The sequence below is a fragment of the Epinephelus fuscoguttatus genome, linkage group LG12 (genome assembly GCF_011397635.1).
Source record: "Epinephelus fuscoguttatus linkage group LG12, E.fuscoguttatus.final_Chr_v1".
NCBI lineage: Eukaryota > Metazoa > Chordata > Actinopteri > Perciformes > Serranidae > Epinephelus > Epinephelus fuscoguttatus.
Window position 1 is genome coordinate 37,483,499 of NC_064763.1, and position 8,520 is coordinate 37,492,018.

The window sequence follows — 8,520 nt, forward strand, 5'->3', positions numbered from 1 at the left end:
TTAGTGCAGTCAGAACTAGTCGATTTGTGTGGCACTGCCAAAAAAACGACAAATGATTAATCAATTATTAAAATGGCTGGCGATGACTTTTCTGTAGATCAACAAGGGTGGGTATTAACGTGTTGCAAGTAATGCAAAAAAATATACTTTTTAAGGAACAAGTACTTTTCATGTTCCTTTTTTAAACTGTACTTCTGCTCTTTACTCGAGTAATTTTTTTGAGCCAATAATCTACTTTTTACTTTACTACACTATAACTACTATAAATACTATAAATTGCCATTTATACCTTTGTACAACAAGCCTGTTCTAAATAGGATTGAGTGTAGGGGGAAGAGCACAGAGGAGCACCCCTTCAGCCTGCCCTGCCTACATCAAGTTAATTTTTTATGTGCAATGTTAATCTTTGATGTTATGATAAGGAAGAGAGGGGCAGAAAGGAAAAGATAAAGACAAAGTAGGAGACAGTTTATTTCTCAGTTGTGCAGGCAATCCTTATTCATTTGATTAGCTGACCTGCTCATCAAAACAAGTGCTGTATTTTTCATTATTTTGCACTGTACCATAATTTATTAACCAGATACTTTTTTTTACTTTTATTTGAGTAAGTTTTTGAAGGGGTAATTGTGACTTTTACTTGAGTCATTTTTGTTTCATTTCAGTACTCTACCCACCACTGAGGTCAACTGATGTTTTAGCTCTTGATGTTTTAGCTCTGTAATGAAATCGCTATAAAGAAACTTTTTATCAAGACTAAAAGACTATTAAAAAAAAGTCAACAGCAGACTCCATCTCTAAGGACCAGGACTCCTCCTAAAGCTGGTTTCTGACCAAATGGATCTACCTGCCAAGAAAGACCTTGATCAGAAATGCGGCCAAGAATCCCAAGACCACTCTGACAAAACTCCAGTGTTCTTCAATCATGATAGAAAAACTTGCCAGAACAGAAACTGTCAGCACAGGCCTTCAAATAAATTCAGAAGTCAGCCTCTCCTGAAACAACACATGGCAGCAGCCTGGAGTTTGTCAAAAGACGTGTGAAAGACTTAGAGCGTGATGCAAAAGATTTGCAGTCTGATGAAACAAAATTCAAAAAGCAGCTGATGCAAAGTGTCTGCTGGAACTGGGCAGAGCTTATCAACCCTCTAACACCATCCATACCTCGGAGCGCGATGGTGCAGCTTCAGACTTGGCCAGGGAGGACAGGGAGACTTTGCCAGAGGTCCAGAGGAACAATGCAGGGATCCAAACACAGGCAAATCTTGAGGAGAGCAAGTTTCTAGGTGCCAAAGGCCTAAGAGTGGGGCCAACAAATTTCTCCTCCAACAGGACTCAAACATGCTGCCAAATCAATGTTGGAGTGGCTTCACAACAAGAATGTGAAAGTCCTTCAGCAGCCTCAAAGCCCAGATTTGAATCCCAGACAAAATCTGTGGAATGACTCGAAGATCGAGCCATATCGGCAAAATCCTAATGTGCCAAGCTGATGCAGATGTTTCCAAAAGGAGTTGAGGAAAAGTTGCTATGACAGTGTCATCTTACACTTTAATCACTTTAAAGCTGTATCAGTCATTAATATTTAATAACAATGGACCAAATGACTGTGTAATGTGAGATGGGTCTTTCACAGCGACAAACCCACAGAGAATTATCTCTGCTCCATGGCGTGTTGTAGCATCTTCCAGCTCATTATTTGGGTTTTGCTTAACGCCAGTGTTCTGGTTCACTCTGGCTGCTTTCATCAGCATTGTTTCCAGTTGTACAAAGATGCTGTTTTCAATGAAAAATCTGTGCTAAATGTGCCAAACAGCGGAACACAAAGTCTGCGAATGGCTGGTGAACATTACTAAGCATTTAGCAGCTAAAGGGCAAGATATTTCCCTTTGTTTGTTGAGACCAAATACAGAAAGAGAGTGAATATTAGACTTACATTTGAAGGGTGGACAGAGCCATGACTCCAAATGAACACTAATGTTGCTCCGTAACTGCTGGATGTGCAACTAGGCAACTGAGCAGCCTGTCTCCTAGAAATAACCTTTGTATACAACTAATCTGACACAGCAAATACGTTTTTATACAAATGTAATACTGAGCAAGTTACGTTGTCTTTTAACATAATGAGGGAATGTTGCTAACAAATTTATCTGGCAAGTTGCTTGAATGTTGATACTTAACGTAGCAGCAAAATGATCAATGACAATCTATTTCAGATGCTTTCCACCAAAATAGGCAATCCTAAAACACAGTATCCACTCATAGTGGGTAGATTTATTTCCTTTTTTATGAACATTTAACTTACACCGCAATCTTTCCCTAACCTAAACCAAAGTTCTTTTGTTGCCCATATCTAAGACAGGAGTTAGGGCATGAACCTGGGTCTGGTGTCAAGGTCCTGCACTTTGTACACCCACCCTACTCTCCAACCACCTTCTTCTGAAGCTTATTAGGCACATGAACGTAGTGTTTTGTTACCTGAAAGAAACGTCTCTGAACAAAATCCAGGCAGCGATTACGTTGCCACAACAACATAATTAAGAAAGCAGTTCGGTGACATGCAAACATTTTCTAGGAGACAGGGTTGTGCTGAGATTGTCTTAACACGTGTTCGCAAATTAAAGGCCCTGACACACCAAGCCCACAGTTGGCCATTGGTCAGTGTTGAGCTGGAGAGTGTTTTCCTCTCACACAGGGGCAGAGCGTACATGCTAGTTGGCTGTTGACTGTAGTCTTTGCAATGTGTTCATGTGCAACTCTCTGGCAAAGACACAAGCAACATGAGGCGACGCAACAGTCGGCTTTTGTCGCTGCTAGTTCTTTGATGTCGGTTTGGTGTGTCAGGGCCTTATGGTTCATGATGATATAATACTTTGTGCTCTTAAATTCATGACTAGTGCACAAAAGTTACTCATTCGTGCTCCTGATTTGGCACATTCAGTCAGCCAAGTTTGAAGCGGCAGTTTCTACCATGGAAAAAAATAAATCAAGAAAAATAAAATCACCGGGTAAAGAAGAAAATATTCTTGAAGCTCAGTTTGTATGAACTAGATGACCTCCAGTATTTGGACCCAAGTGCAGCACAAAGGAAAGCAGGAGCAGTTAGAAATGACTTTTACTGTTGCAATTCAGCAGGTACAGGGCAGCACACAACACAGTTCCACACTCCAACAGTCTCTTCACAAAGTCCTTGGCAGCCAAACTAGGCTGGGAGGCAGGTGAGTGAGCGGTGATGTTAGCCCAACAGGAAACACAGTTCAGTTGAGTAACAGGCAATGATACGGTGGAGGAGCAGGCGAACCAGAAGGCAGACAGAGGGCAGGTCGTGGCCAGGTGGAAGGTCAAGTAACCAGCAGGTAAATACTCACAGGACGCACACACAATGGTGAGTGTGGTGACACGGTGAAGATTTCTGATCCTCAGGAAACCACAGGGAAGCTGATTGGAATAGTCAAACTGTTGCATTGTTGTCATCGGATGAAAACGTGAAGCAGCCACGGGCAAAAGGAACCAAGGACGCGAAGCAGGTCTAATGGGCGGGGACAGAAAGCCGATGCATTTACTGGTAATCAGGTCAAGCAGGTAGGTAAAGGAGTAAGAAGAGTGGTGAAGAACAATCTGGCAATAAGAAGCTGGGGTATATGTACCGGCTGAGAGTAATGAAGAACAGGTAAACTGTGTTGGCTCGATGAGGTGACCGTGGTGGACAGGCAGGAGCAGGAGAAGTATAGACAGGTGATTGGTTGCCAGGTAGGACTAGCAAAGTGGCAAGATGAGCGGAAAATTACTGACTGAGGCCTGAGTGACTGTGCATGCAGAAAAGAGCAGTGACCAGGAATGCAAAACTGTGACACTGTTATCCTGTAAAATACATTTCAGGGATTTCAAAGAGCGGTATGTTGACGTCACAGTCCAAGATAACATTGTAGCATCGTGATCGTGACAAATCACGATTGTGATCATCTTCTTCTTGCACGCAAGAAGAAGATGATTTTTCATTTAAGAGCATAAATTACTCCACGATGCACTTTTTTCCCATCCATTACACTATTCCAACTTAATATTTGTGTGCTATATGTGCTAATATGTTCTCATTACATGATATTTAAAGTAAGTAGTTACATTTTGAATTATTTTTGAGTTCATGCTGTAGCTTCATAAAATGCAGGGGAAAGACAGGGACTTTAAATACTTAATGAAGGCATAGTAAATGCAGGCTCTGTCCTTGTGGATTTATTTCAGGGCCTTGGAGAGAGAAGCGAGGGTCGATGAATCAACTTCTCAACATTTTCTGTTTTAGATCTCTTTTTTACTGACTGTTTTTTTTCCCTGCATCATCATCTGACCATATCCTTCTGCTATTTTCCATCTCACTGCCATGTCTGCCTTCTAATCTAAAACCTTCCACTGGATACTCAACCCTCTCATCTATCTGATTCACACAAACACAGCCTGGAAACAAGCCAAACAAACAGACATATTCATAATAATGGAAATCAATTTAGCAGCACAAAGCGAAAAGCACCTGGAGGGACTTCATGCACCTGGCTTTCCTCACAAAGCTCTCATTTTCATTCTTTCCCCATGGGGCCATTTTGAAAATCATTTTGTTTTGCAATCTAAATGTTATTTTTCCAGCCTATTGCTAGGGCTTAACTGGCTCAATCTGCTGTATAGTTATACTACTAACCTATCCCACCACAACTTCAGGGACCTCAAAAAGGAGCGCTGGGTACCATTTTCTCTTTAATAAAATCAGGGTTTTATTTCCTGCGTCTGCCATCCAGTCTCACACCCTCAGATGGTGTTTGGGAAACAGCAGGATGAAGTTTCAGAGCTGAGGGTGCCACGAGGGAGTCAGGCGAACTTTTCCATGCACCTGCCACAGTGCCTGGTGTTTTTACCAGCAGCAGTTATTTAAGCTGTGGTAGGCAAGATTTTTATGTTAAAATGCACCTGTGCTATCAGACCTAAATCTTCAAGTAAGGATGAAGCACAGAAAAGCATCACATCTTTCACACTAATTGTGATAACACACATTCTCTGGTGTCTGGTATGAACATTTCTCTCTATACAGGAAGTAAAGACGGGCAAACTGAACAGTCTCCTCGAGCAGCAATCAAGCTCTTCATCCAAAAAACACTGGACTCACATTAAATCTGTTTTGTAATGTCCTGGGGTTATATCCACAAACTGCCCTTAGGCTATAAATGGCTCCTAACTGAGAAATTCATTAAAAATAAAGTTCATGTCAATGCTAACTCAAATAGCTTTATTTTGTTGATTTAAAAGTCAAAACATTTAGGACTAAAACTAGCTCCCAAATCAGAGAGAAGTTAAATGTAATCCAGAAGACTCTTGAGTCACTAGGACCTGCTGCCAATCAGTCAGCTGCTGCCAGAAATGTTCTGTGTTGCGTCAGTGTTGTGGAAAAACACACTGATAAGGAACTTTTAAAAGCATATTTGGATGGCAGGCACAGGGGTGTAAATATAGACAGTGCAGGCAGTGCAGTTGCATTGGGACCTGAAGGGTGGGGCAGCCATGGAGAGAGCAGGCCCTCCAACAATGTGTTGGGTGGAGAACGGGCCCTTGTGATTAATTCAGATTGCCACCTCGGAAAAATGCCTGTGTTTAAACAATGTTAATTATATAATATGTGCCATTAGCAATTTTAGCCATTAGCCATTTTCTTCTTCTTTTTTAAGTAGTCAGTAGCAATCAATGACAAAATTATATGCTTATTCTACGTAAACTAAATAGATAATTTATTATTTCCTTGGTATTTTGGTATGTGCAATGAAGATTGCTGGGTAATATGTATGTTGATGTTGTCCAAAAATCAAGTCTCTATTGGATAATGTGACAAGATGAGGCACACAATCTGTCACAACTGACAAGCTGAGCTCATCTGCAAGCCAAATGAGCAGTTGTGCCTTTCAAACATGACAGCAGCAGTAAAACATTGTTGGTAAAAGTATATACCCATATGCCTATATACGTACATGGTGTGTGTATGTGTGTGTGTTTCATAACTAGTAACTAGTAGCGTGCATTAGGGCTACACATCAATCACAAACAGTTACCACTTGCAAAAATTAATTATCCGAAAGTGTCTGTTCACCAATAAGAATCCCTTATCTCTATTTGTGGCAGTTCTTTATTGTTTGGAATTTGCTGCTTTTCCCTCTTGATTTTAGCTGAATGTCACATTGTCCCTGAGTTGATTGAATGGTTATTCAGATCACCTGTTGCACAGAGTGTGGGGATTGACTCCTCAGTAAGAACTGAGAGCAGCTTGGTGCATTTCCCCTCTGGGCCAATCAGAGTGTGATGACACCCTTTCATAGGTCTCAAGAGAGGTGGAAAAAAATGCACAACCAGGGCATTCTGGTCCTTACTCAATTTAATGCAGACCTCATGTTGGCAGATATTGTCACCCACAAACTCTGGGGCTGTATTCACAAAGCTTCCTAGTGCTAAGAGTTGCTCCTAGTGATGAAATTATAAGCAAATTCTTAGAATTGTGAGGTGAAAAACTGTTAGGGGCAGGGAGGAGACTTTTAAGAGGCATACAAGTGTCTTAAGCAGAGGGGGAAAATGGTGGAAACGCAGAGGTCAGAGAAATATTCTCCAAACATTAAATGACAGCAAATGAAATGCTACAGAGTAGATCGTGCAGATTTGCTAGGGAAAAAAAATGACCACAAGATATTTGGAAAACTGGAAAAATGCAACAGGGCAGCAGTGGTGACTTAATCTGTCTCAACCTTCCATCAGCAGAGTGATCACACCAACAATGACAACACTTTCACAGTCAGCATTTCATTTCCACTGGGTGTCCACACCTTGCAAACTCACACAGGGGTTTGTCTCTGACAACCAATCACATCTTTTAAAGGAGTGTGTCATACCTAGCAATGGGGTCAACCACACCTCCTCACCAAGATAGACACTTCTATCACTTCCTTGCTCAGAGTTGCCCTGAGAACTTTCCTAAATCACTCCTAAGCTAGGATTCCTTACTAAAAAAAAAATAGACAAAGTTAGGAGCTTTCTGGGAGTATTCTCAGGATGTTTGTGAATACGGCCCCTGATCTGTACGCCCCTTTGAGACATGTTTGCTATCTTTTGTTGTCCTGTTTGAAGGTTATTTTGTGCATTCTGAAACCTAGGTGGAGGGAATATTACAGAACATGTTTCCACAAGGTCACCTGCATCAGAGCAGTCCCTAGTGTGTTTGTGCATGAGTTTTTGGTTGCCTAATATCCTAACGTCTGCAGGCTTTATTATGTGATTTTGTTTAGTGGTTTGTTTTCATTGAAACCCATATAACCCCTACCTCCATATATAAATATATTTGAACCTTTGCTTGCTGAAATGAAAACTGAGCCTTCTGTAAATGTAAGCTTGGACACGCCTGCAGTTGTGCAGGAGGTGCACGTACTGGCTGGGAAGAGGATGCTGGTGAGAAGGATGGGTAGATGCCCCAGTAGAGCCACCATTTCCTTTATCTTGGCCAGCTGAAATCTGGGGAGTCAGTACCACCACATAGTTTTGGCTGTATGAAATTAAAAATAGCACTCACAGAATTTAACAGCAACATTTCAGTCTGACTTGGATCATCTTCAGGAAAACCTGGACCTGAGGAGTAATCTGGATTTGGTTGCTGCTGTTTATGTTTAGTTGTTCTTGTTTAGGTCTAAACAGTTTAGGGGATTTAAATCTTCTCTGAAGTGTGGAAATGTGGCAGTAAGAAGTAATTTTGCAGGTTCATTCATTTACTCAAGGGCAGCTTTCACTCAGTCTGATCCATCACCCCCACTGTGCAGAGATTTAAAACTGACTGACTGAAATGGCAGAAACACATGAGAGAAATCTGCCAGGATCACAGGCTGATAACTGAAGACTATTTGAGTCAGTTAAAGAAGCTTTGAAGATGATGAATACTCGGGTTTAAGTTGGAAAGAACATATCTACTTCCCACATAGCCACTTTTCACTGACACTTCACCCACTGAGGCTTTTTTAGTTTCAGTGAGATTTTTGACTTTATAACGCAGCTCGTGATTTACAGTGTGACTGTGTTGAATGAATGAGCTACTAATAAGATACCTGTATCAGTTCCTACTGCTATAGGTGCAGAGGAGCAAAACTATGAGGAACAAGGAAGTAACAATTGGCCGTTTTAGAGAAATGAAGAAATATGATTGCTAATTATTTATTTTTGTAAATATTGGGTACCTTTGGGGCATGGATGGATTATTAAATGGGCTTAACAGACAAAGGCCCAGGGGCCCCAAGTGTCAGGGCCCCCCTGACCTTCACTTGCACAGTTTCATGTCAAATAAACACACAGCACCTGGAAGAGACTCAAAATGACCACAGGTGCAAAGAGACACAAAACAACAAAAAAAAGAGACATAATTACCTCAAAGGCGTGACAAAAAAAACACCACAAAGTATGTGTGTTGCTCCTATGTAGGAGAGGGCCCTTTGCATTTCTGGGGTCCATTGTCTTATAATC